Below are 12,868 nucleotides of genomic sequence, written 5' to 3'. Positions count from 1 at the left end.
ATATATGATTTATGGGGTCGGAAATGACTCCTTCATAGTTTTATAAGCTTCTGACTAAACGTATAATACCATTCTTTCAGTATATATTTATTTTATATGACAATTTTGTCAATAATTCAAATTTTAAAAAATTCATAACTATGCCAAAAAAATATTAATTTTAATTCGGAAACTTTTGCAGTGCTACTACTTATTAAGGCAATAAAACTGCATTCTTAATTTACTCCGAAATGAGTCCCTCGCAGTGCTACAAGCTTTTGACTAAACGTCTAAAACCATTCTTTGGGTCGATATTTATCTATATTTTAAATGACAATTTTGTCAACAAATCAAAATTTAAAAATCTCATAACTAAGCCAAAAATGCGTTAATTTCAATTCGGAAACCTTTCCTAAGCTAGTTTTTATCAGGGCAATAAAACTACATACTCAATAAAAAATGATTATTTTTGTCGATTTTTGACAATTTTAATGATGTAACCCCTTATCTTTTTTTGCAAAAATGGAAAAAATTTTCAAAAATTTTTTTTCAGCCAGACATAGTTAAATCGATGCAGCTGTTCATTCTGATCAATAATATATATGATTTTTGGGGTCGGAAATGACTCCTTCATAGTCTTATAAGCTTCTGACTAAACGTATAATACCATTCTTTCAGTATATATTTATTTTATATGACAATTGTAAATAATTCAAATTTTAAAATATTCATAACTGTGCCAAAAAAATATTAATTTTAATTCGGAAACTTTTGCAGTGCTACTACTTATTAAGGCAATAAAACTGCATTCTTAATTTACTCCGAAATGAGTCCCTCGCAGTGCTACAAGCTTTTGACTAAACGTCTAAAACCATTCTTTGGGTCGATATTTATCTATATTTTAAATGACAATTTTGTCAACAAATCAAAATTTAAAAATCTCATAACTAAGCCAAAAATGCGTTAATTTCAATTCGGAAACCTTTCCTAAGCTAGTTTTTATCAGGGCAATAAAACTACATACTCAATAAAAAATGATTATTTTTGTCGATTTTTGACAATTTTAATGATGTAACCCCTTATCTTTTTTTGCAAAAATGGAAAAAATTTTCAAACATTTTTTTTCAACCGGACATAGTTAGATCGATGCAGCTGTTCATTCTGATCAATAATATATATGATTTATGGGGTCGGAAATGACTCCTTCATAGTTTTAGAAGCTTCTGACTAAACGTATAATACCATTCTTTCAGTATATATTTATTTTATTTGACAATGTTGTAAATAATTCAAATTTTAAAAAATTCATAACTATGCCAAAAAAATATTAATTTTAATTCGGAAACTTTTGCAGTGCTACTACTTATTAAGGCAATAAAACTGCATTCTTAATTTACTCCGAAATGAGTCCCTCGCAGTGCTACAAGCTTTTGACTAAACGTCTAAAACCATTCTTTGGGTCGATATTTATCTATATTTTATATGACAATTTTGTGAACAAATCTAAATTTAAAAATCTCATAACTAAGCCAAAAATGCATTAATTTCAATTCGGAAACCTTTCCTAAGCTAGTTTTTATCAGGGCAATAAAACTACATACTCAATAAAAAATGATTATTTTTGTCGATTTTTGACAATTTTAATGATGTAACCCCTTATCTTTTTTTGCAAAAATGGAAAAAATTTTCAAAAATTTTTTTTCAGCCAGACAGTTCAATCGATGCAGCTGTTCATTCTGATCAATAATATATATGATTTTTGGGGTCGGAAATGACTCCTTCATAGTTTTATAAGCTTCTGACTAAACGTATAATACCATTCTTTCAGTATATATTTATTTTATATGACAATTGTAAATAATTCAAATTTTAAAATATTCATAACTGTGCCAAAAAAATATTAATTTTAATTCGGAAACTTTTGCAATGCTACTACTTATTATGGCAATAAAACTGCATTCTCAATTTACTCCGAAATGAGTCCCTCGCAGTGCTACAAGCTTTTGACTAAACGTCTAAAACCATTCTTTGGGTCGATATTTATCTATATTTTATATGACAATTTTGTGAACAAATCTAAATTTAAAAATCTCATAACTAAGCCAAAAATGCATTAATTTCAATTCGGAAACCTTTCCTAAGCTAGTTTTTATCAGGGCAATAAAACTACATACTCAATAAAAAATGATTATTTTTGTCGATTTTTGACAATTTTAATGATGTAACCCCTTATCTTTTTTTGCAAAAATGGAAAAAATTTTCAAAAATTGTTTTTCAACCGGACATAGTTAGATCGATGCAGCTGTTCATTCTGATCAATAATATATATGATTTATGGGGTCGGAAATGACTCCTTCATAGTTTTATAAGCTTCTGACTAAACGTATAATACCATTCTTTCAGTATATATTTATTTTATATGACAATTTTGTCAATAATTCAAATTTTAAAAAATTCATAACTATGCCAAAAAAATATTAATTTTAATTCGGAAACTTTTGCAGTGCTACTACTTATTAAGGCAATAAAACTGCATTCTTAATTTACTCCGAAATGAGTCCCTCGCAGTGCTACAAGCTTTTGACTAAACGTCTAAAACCATTCTTTGGGTCGATATTTATCTATATTTTAAATGACAATTTTGTCAACAAATCAAAATTTAAAAATCTCATAACTAAGCCAAAAATGCGTTAATTTCAATTCGGAAACCTTTCCTAAGCTAGTTTTTATCAGGGCAATAAAACTACATACTCAATAAAAAATGATTATTTTTGTCGATTTTTGACAATTTTAATGATGTAACCCCTTATCTTTTTTTGCAAAAATGGAAAAAATTTTCAAAAATTTTTTTTCAGCCAGACATAGTTAGATCGATGCAGCTGTTCATTCTGATCAATAATATATATGATTTATGGGGTCGGAAATGACTCCTTCATAGTTTTATAAGCTTCTGACTAAACGTATAATACCATTCTTTCAGTATATATTTATTTTATATGACAATTTTGTAAATAATTCAAATTTTAAAATATTCATAACTATGCCAAAAAAATATTAATTTTAATTCGGAAACTTTTGCAGTGCTACTACTTATTAAGGCAATAAAACTGTATTCTTAATTTACTCCGAAATGAGTCCCTCGCAGTGCTACAAGCTTTTGACTAAACGTCTAAAACCATTCTTTGGGTCGATATTTATTTATATTTTAAATGACAATTTTTTAATTTTGTCAACAAATCAAAATTTAAAAATCTCATAACTAAGCCAAAAATGCGTTAATTTCAATTCGGAAACCTTTCCTAAGCTAGTTTTTATCAGGGCAATAAAACTACATACTCAATAAAAAATGATTATTTTTGTCGATTTTTGACAATTTTAATGATGTAACCCCTTATCTTTTTTTGCAAAAATGGAAAAAATTTTCAAAAATTTTTTTTCAGCCAGACATAGTTAGATCGATGCAGCTGTTCATTCTGATCAATAATATATATGATTTATGGGGTCGGAAATGACTCCTTCATAGTTTTATAAGCTTCTGACTAAACGTATAATACCATTCTTTCAGTATATATTTATTTTATATGACAATTTTGTCAATAATTCAAATTTTAAAAAATTCATAACTATGCCAAAAAAATATTAATTTTAATTCGGAAACTTTTGCAATGCTACTACTTATTATGGCAATAAAACTGCATTCTCAATTTACTCCGAAATGAGTCCCTCGCAGTGCTACAAGCTTTTGACTAAACGTCTAAAACCATTCTTTGGGTCGATATTTATCTTAAATAAATAATTAAAATAATTCAAATTTTAAAATATTCATAACTATGCCAAAAAATATTAATTTTAATTCGGAAACTTTTGCAGTGCTACTACTTATTAAGGCAATAAAACTGCATTCTTAATTTACTCCGAAATGAGTCCCTCGCAGTGCTACAAGCTTTTGACTAAACGTCTAAAACCATTCTTTGGGTCGATATTTATCTATATTTTAAATGACAATTTTGTCAACAAATCAAAATTTAAAAATCTCATAACTAAGCCAAAAATGCGTTAATTTCAATTCGGAAACCTTTCCTAAGCTAGTTTTTATCAGGGCAATAAAACTACATACTCAATAAAAAATGATTATTTTTGTCGATTTTTGACAATTTTAATGATGTAACCCCTTATCTTTTTTTGCAAAAATGGAAAAAATTTTCAAAAATTGTTTTTCAACCGGACATAGTTAGATCGATGCAGCTGTTCATTCTGATCAATAATATATATGATTTATGGGGTCGGAAATGACTCCTTCATAGTTTTATAAGCTTCTGACTAAACGTATAATACCATTCTTTCAGTATATATTTATTTTATATGACAATTTTGTCAATAATTCAAATTTTAAAAAATTCATAACTATGCCAAAAAAATATTAATTTTAATTCGGAAACTTTTGCAGTGCTACTACTTATTAAGGCAATAAAACTGCATTCTTAATTTACTCCGAAATGAGTCCCTCGCAGTGCTACAAGCTTTTGACTAAACGTCTAAAACCATTCTTTGGGTCGATATTTATCTATATTTTAAATGACAATTTTGTCAACAAATCAATATTTAAAAATCTCATAACTAAGCCAAAAATGCATTAATTTCAATTCGGAAACCTTTCCTAAGCTAGTTTTTATCAGGGCAATAAAACTACATACTCAATAAAAAATGATTATTTTTGTCGATTTTTGACATTTTTAATGATGTAACCCCTTATCTTTTTTTGCAAAAATGGAAATAATTTTCAAAATTTTTTTTTCATCCAGACATAGTTAAATCGATGCAGCTGTTCATTCTGATCAATAATATATATGATTTATAGGGTCGGAAATGACTCCTTCATAGTTTTATAAGCTTCTGACTAAACGTATAATACCATTCTTTCAGTATATATTTATTTTATATGACAATTTTGTAAATAATTCAAATTTTAAAATATTCATAACTATGCCAAAAAAATATTAATTTTAATTCGGAAACTTTTGCAATGCTACTACTTATTATGGCAATAAAACTGCATTCTCAATTTACTCCGAAATGAGTCCCTCGCAGTGCTACAAGCTTTTGACTAAACGTCTAAAACCATTCTTTGGGTCGATATTTATCTATATTTTAAATGACAATTTTGTCAACAAATCAAAATTTAAAAATCTCATAACTAAGCCAAAAATGCATTAATTTCAATTCGGAAACCTTTCCTATGCTAGTTTTTATCAGGGCAATAAAACTGCATACTCAATAAAAAATTAATATTTTTGTCGATTTTTGACAATTTTAATGATGTAACCCCTTATCTTTTTTTGCAAAAATGGAAAAAATTTTCAAACATTTTTTTTCAACCGGACATAGTTAGATCGATGCAGCTGTTCATTCTGATCAATAATATATATGATTTATGGGGTCGGAAATGACTCCTTCATAGTTTTAGAAGCTTCTGACTAAACGTATAATACCATTCTTTCAGTATATATTTATTTTATTTGACAATGTTGTAAATAATTCAAATTTTAAAAAATTCATAACTATGCCAAAAAAATATTAATTTTAATTCGGAAACTTTTGCAGTGCTACTACTTATTAAGGCAATAAAACTGCATTCTTAATTTACTCCGAAATGAGTCCCTCGCAGTGCTACAAGCTTTTGACTAAACGTCTAAAACCATTCTTTGGGTCGATATTTATCTATATTTTATATGACAATTTTGTGAACAAATCTAAATTTAAAAATCTCATAACTAAGCCAAAAATGCATTAATTTCAATTCGGAAACCTTTCCTAAGCTAGTTTTTATCAGGGCAATAAAACTACATACTCAATAAAAAATGATTATTTTTGTCGATTTTTGACAATTTTAATGATGTAACCCCTTATCTTTTTTTGCAAAAATGGAAAAAATTTTCAAAAATTTTTTTTCAGCCAGACAGTTCAATCGATGCAGCTGTTCATTCTGATCAATAATATATATGATTTATGGGGTCGGAAATGACTCCTTCATAGTTTTATAAGCTTCTGACTAAACGTATAATACCATTCTTTCAGTATATATTTATTTTATATGACAATTGTAAATAATTCAAATTTTAAAAAATTCATAACTGTGCCAAAAAAATATTAATTTTAATTCGGAAACTTTTGCAATGCTACTACTTATTATGGCAATAAAACTGCATTCTCAATTTACTCCGAAATGAGTCCCTCGCAGTGCTACAAGCTTTTGACTAAACGTCTAAAACCATTCTTTGGGTCGATATTTATCTATATTTTATATGACAATTTTGTGAACAAATCTAAATTTAAAAATCTCATAACTAAGCCAAAAATGCGTTAATTTCAATTCGGAAACCTTTCCTTTGCTAGTTTTTATCAGGGCAATAAAACTACATACTCAATAAAAAATGATTATTTTTGTCGATTTTTGACAATTTTAATGATGTAACCCCTTATCTTTTTTTGCAAAAATGGAAAAAATTTTCAAAAATTTTTTTTCAACCAGACATAGTTAAATCGATGCAGCTGTTCATTCTGATCAATAATATATATGATTTATGGGGTCGGAAATGACTCCTTCATAGTTTTATAAGCTTCTGACTAAACGTATAATACCATTCTTTCAGTATATATTTATTTTATATGACAATTTTGTCAATAATTCAAATTTTAAAAAATTCATAACTATGCCAAAAAAATATTAATTTTAATTCGGAAACTTTTGCAGTGCTACTACTTATTAAGGCAATAAAACTGCATTCTTAATTTACTCCGAAATGAGTCCCTCGCAGTGCTACAAGCTTTTGACTAAACGTCTAAAACCATTCTTTGGGTCGATATTTATCTATATTTTATATGACAATTTTGTGAACAAATCTAAATTTAAAAATCTCATAACTAAGCCAAAAATGCATTAATTTCAATTCGGAAACCTTTCCTAAGCTAGTTTTTATCAGGGCAATAAAACTACATACTCAATAAAAAATGATTATTTTTGTCGATTTTTGACAATTTTAATGATGTAACCCCTTATCTTTTTTTGCAAAAATGGAAAAAATTTTCAAAATTTTTTTTTCATCCAGACATAGTTAAATCGATGCAGCTGTTCATTCTGATCAATAATATATATGATTTATGGGGTTGGAAATGACTCCTTCATAGTTTTATAAGCTTCTGACTAAACGTATAATACCATTCTTTCAGTATATATTTATTTTATATGACAATTTTGTCAATAATTCAAATTTTAAAAAATTCATAACTATGCCAAAAAAATATTAATTTTAATTCGGAAACTTTTGCAGTGCTACTACTTATTAAGGCAATAAAACTGCATTCTTAATTTACTCCGAAATGAGTCCCTCGCAGTGCTACAAGCTTTTGACTAAACGTCTAAAACCATTCTTTGGGTCGATATTTATCTATATTTTAAATGACAATTTTGTCAACAAATCAAAATTTAAAAATCTCATAACTAAGCCAAAAATGCATTAATTTCAATTCGGAAACCTTTCCTATGCTAGTTTTTATCAGGGCAATAAAACTGCATACTCAATAAAAAATTAATATTTTTGTCGATTTTTGACAATTTTAATGATGTAACCCCTTATCTTTTTTTGCAAAAATGGAAAAAATTTTCAAACATTTTTTTTCAACCGGACATAGTTAGATCGATGCAGCTGTTCATTCTGATCAATAATATATATGATTTATGGGGTCGGAAATGACTCCTTCATAGTTTTATAAGCTTCTGACTAAACGTATAATACCATTCTTTCAGTATATATTTATTTTATATGACAATTTTGTCAATAATTCAAATTTTAAAAAATTCATAACTATGCCAAAAAAATATTAATTTTAATTCGGAAACTTTTGCAGTGCTACTACTTATTAAGGCAATAAAACTGCATTCTTAATTTACTCCGAAATGAGTCCCTCGCAGTGCTACAAGCTTTTGACTAAACGTCTAAAACCATTCTTTGGGTCGATATTTATCTATATTTTATATGACAATTTTGTGAACAAATCTAAATTTAAAAATCTCATAACTAAGCCAAAAATGCATTAATTTCAATTCGGAAACCTTTCCTATGCTAGTTTTTATCAGGGCAATAAAACTGCATACTCAATAAAAAATTAATATTTTTGTCGATTTTTGACAATTTTAATGATGTAACCCCTTATCTTTTTTTGCAAAAATGGAAAAAATTTTCAAACATTTTTTTTCAACCGGACATAGTTAGATCGATGCAGCTGTTCATTCTGATCAATAATATATATGATTTATGGGGTCGGAAATGACTCCTTCATAGTTTTAGAAGCTTCTGACTAAACGTATAATACCATTCTTTCAGTATATATTTATTTTATTTGACAATGTTGTAAATAATTCAAATTTTAAAAAATTCATAACTATGCCAAAAAAATATTAATTTTAATTCGGAAACTTTTGCAGTGCTACTACTTATTAAGGCAATAAAACTGCATTCTTAATTTACTCCGAAATGAGTCCCTCGCAGTGCTACAAGCTTTTGACTAAACGTCTAAAACCATTCTTTGGGTCGATATTTATCTATATTTTATATGACAATTTTGTGAACAAATCTAAATTTAAAAATCTCATAACTAAGCCAAAAATGCATTAATTTCAATTCGGAAACCTTTCCTAAGCTAGTTTTTATCAGGGCAATAAAACTACATACTCAATAAAAAATGATTATTTTTGTCGATTTTTGACAATTTTAATGATGTAACCCCTTATCTTTTTTTGCAAAAATGGAAAAAATTTTCAAAAATTTTTTTTCAGCCAGACAGTTCAATCGATGCAGCTGTTCATTCTGATCAATAATATATATGATTTATGGGGTCGGAAATGACTCCTTCATAGTTTTATAAGCTTCTGACTAAACGTATAATACCATTCTTTCAGTATATATTTATTTTATATGACAATTGTAAATAATTCAAATTTTAAAAAATTCATAACTGTGCCAAAAAAATATTAATTTTAATTCGGAAACTTTTGCAATGCTACTACTTATTATGGCAATAAAACTGCATTCTCAATTTACTCCGAAATGAGTCCCTCGCAGTGCTACAAGCTTTTGACTAAACGTCTAAAACCATTCTTTGGGTCGATATTTATCTATATTTTATATGACAATTTTGTGAACAAATCTAAATTTAAAAATCTCATAACTAAGCCAAAAATGCGTTAATTTCAATTCGGAAACCTTTCCTTTGCTAGTTTTTATCAGGGCAATAAAACTACATACTCAATAAAAAATGATTATTTTTGTCGATTTTTGACAATTTTAATGATGTAACCCCTTATCTTTTTTTGCAAAAATGGAAAAAATTTTCAAAAATTTTTTTTCAACCAGACATAGTTAAATCGATGCAGCTGTTCATTCTGATCAATAATATATATGATTTATGGGGTCGGAAATGACTCCTTCATAGTTTTATAAGCTTCTGACTAAACGTATAATACCATTCTTTCAGTATATATTTATTTTATATGACAATTTTGTCAATAATTCAAATTTTAAAAAATTCATAACTATGCCAAAAAAATATTAATTTTAATTCGGAAACTTTTGCAGTGCTACTACTTATTAAGGCAATAAAACTGCATTCTTAATTTACTCCGAAATGAGTCCCTCGCAGTGCTACAAGCTTTTGACTAAACGTCTAAAACCATTCTTTGGGTCGATATTTATCTATATTTTATATGACAATTTTGTGAACAAATCTAAATTTAAAAATCTCATAACTAAGCCAAAAATGCATTAATTTCAATTCGGAAACCTTTCCTAAGCTAGTTTTTATCAGGGCAATAAAACTACATACTCAATAAAAAATGATTATTTTTGTCGATTTTTGACAATTTTAATGATGTAACCCCTTATCTTTTTTTGCAAAAATGGAAAAAATTTTCAAAAATTGTTTTTCAACCGGACATAGTTAGATCGATGCAGCTGTTCATTCTGATCAATAATATATATGATTTATGGGGTCGGAAATGACTCCTTCATAGTTTTATAAGCTTCTGACTAAACGTATAATACCATTCTTTCAGTATATATTTATTTTATATGACAATTTTGTAAATAATTCAAATTTTAAAATATTCATAACTATGCCAAAAAAATATTAATTTTAATTCGGAAACTTTTGCAGTGCTACTACTTATTAAGGCAATAAAACTGCATTCTTAATTTACTCCGAAATGAGTCCCTCGCAGTGCTACAAGCTTTTGACTAAACGTCTAAAACCATTCTTTGGGTCGATATTTATCTATATTTTATATGACAATTTTGTGAACAAATCTAAATTTAAAAATCTCATAACTAAGCCAAAAATGCATTAATTTCAATTCGGAAACCTTTCCTATGCTAGTTTTTATCAGGGCAATAAAACTGCATACTCAATAAAAAATTAATATTTTTGTCGATTTTTGACAATTTTAATGATGTAACCCCTTATCTTTTTTTGCAAAAATGGAAAAAATTTTCAAACATTTTTTTTCAACCGGACATAGTTAGATCGATGCAGCTGTTCATTCTGATCAATAATATATATGATTTATGGGGTCGGAAATGACTCCTTCATAGTTTTAGAAGCTTCTGACTAAACGTATAATACCATTCTTTCAGTATATATTTATTTTATTTGACAATGTTGTAAATAATTCAAATTTTAAAAAATTCATAACTATGCCAAAAACATATTAATTTTAATTCGGAAGCTTTTGCAATGCTACTACTTATTATGGCAATAAAACTGCATTCTCAATTTACTCCGAAATGAGTCCCTCGCAGTGCTACAAGCTTTTGACTAAACGTCTAAAACCATTCTTTGGGTCGATATTTATCTATATTTTATATGACAATTTTGTGAACAAATCTAAATTTAAAAATCTCATAACTAAGCCAAAAATGCGTTAATTTCAATTCGGAAACCTTTCCTTTGCTAGTTTTTATCAGGGCAATAAAACTACATACTCAATAAAAAATGATTATTTTTGTCGATTTTTGACAATTTTAATGATGTAACCCCTTATCTTTTTTTGCAAAAATGGAAAAAATTTTCAAAAATTTTTTTTCAACCAGACATAGTTAAATCGATGCAGCTGTTCATTCTGATCAATAATATATATGATTTATGGGGTCGGAAATGACTCCTTCATAGTTTTATAAGCTTCTGACTAAACGTATAATACCATTCTTTCAGTATATATTTATTTTATATGACAATTTTGTCAATAATTCAAATTTTAAAAAATTCATAACTATGCCAAAAAAATATTAATTTTAATTCGGAAACTTTTGCAGTGCTACTACTTATTAAGGCAATAAAACTGCATTCTTAATTTACTCCGAAATGAGTCCCTCGCAGTGCTACAAGCTTTTGACTAAACGTCTAAAACCATTCTTTGGGTCGATATTTATCTATATTTTATATGACAATTTTGTGAACAAATCTAAATTTAAAAATCTCATAACTAAGCCAAAAATGCATTAATTTCAATTCGGAAACCTTTCCTAAGCTAGTTTTTATCAGGGCAATAAAACTACATACTCAATAAAAAATGATTATTTTTGTCGATTTTTGACAATTTTAATGATGTAACCCCTTATCTTTTTTTGCAAAAATGGAAAAAATTTTCAAAAATTTTTTTTCATCCAGACATAGTTAAATCGATGCAGCTGTTCATTCTGATCAATAATATATATGATTTATGGGGTCGGAAATGACTCCTTCATAGTTTTATAAGCTTCTGACTAAACGTATAATACCATTCTTTCAGTATATATTTATTTTATATGACAATTTTGTCAATAATTCAAATTTTAAAAAATTCATAACTATGCCAAAAAAATATTAATTTTAATTCGGAAACTTTTGCAGTGCTACTACTTATTAAGGCAATAAAACTGCATTCTTAATTTACTCCGAAATGAGTCCCTTGCAGTGCTACAAGCTTTTGACTAAACGTCTAAAACCATTCTTTGGGTCGATATTTATCTATATTTTATATGACAATTTTGTGAACAAATCTAAATTTAAAAATCTCATAACTAAGCCAAAAATGCATTAATTTCAATTCGGAAACCTTTCCTAAGCTAGTTTTTATCAGGGCAATAAAACTACATACTCAATAAAAAATGATTATTTTTGTCGATTTTTGACAATTTTAATGATGTAACCCCTTATCTTTTTTTGCAAAAATGGAAAAAATTTTCAAAAATTGTTTTTCAACCGGACATAGTTAGATCGATGCAGCTGTTCATTCTGATCAATAATATATATGATTTATGGGGTCGGAAATGACTCCTTCATAGTTTTATAAGCTTCTGACTAAACGTATAATACCATTCTTTCAGTATATATTTATTTTATATGACAATTTTGTAAATAATTCAAATTTTAAAATATTCATAACTATGCCAAAAAAATATTAATTTTAATTCGGAAACTTTTGCAGTGCTACTACTTATTAAGGCAATAAAACTGCATTCTTAATTTACTCCGAAATGAGTCCCTCGCAGTGCTACAAGCTTTTGACTAAACGTCTAAAACCATTCTTTGGGTCGATATTTATCTATATTTTATATGACAATTTTGTGAACAAATCTAAATTTAAAAATCTCATAACTAAGCCAAAAATGCATTAATTTCAATTCGGAAACCTTTCCTAAGCTAGTTTTTATCAGGGCAATAAAACTACATACTCAATAAAAAATGATTATTTTTGTCGATTTTTGACAATTTTAATGATGTAACCCCTTATCTTTTTTTGCAAAAATGGAAAAAATTTTCAAAATTTTTTTTTCATCCAGACATAGTTAAATCGATG

Source organism: Drosophila serrata, unplaced genomic scaffold (assembly GCF_035046125.1).
Source record: "Drosophila serrata isolate PLE 108 unplaced genomic scaffold, ASM3504612v1 contig_275, whole genome shotgun sequence".
Lineage (NCBI taxonomy): Eukaryota > Metazoa > Arthropoda > Insecta > Diptera > Drosophilidae > Drosophila > Drosophila serrata.
This window is presented reverse-complemented; position numbering follows the sequence as displayed.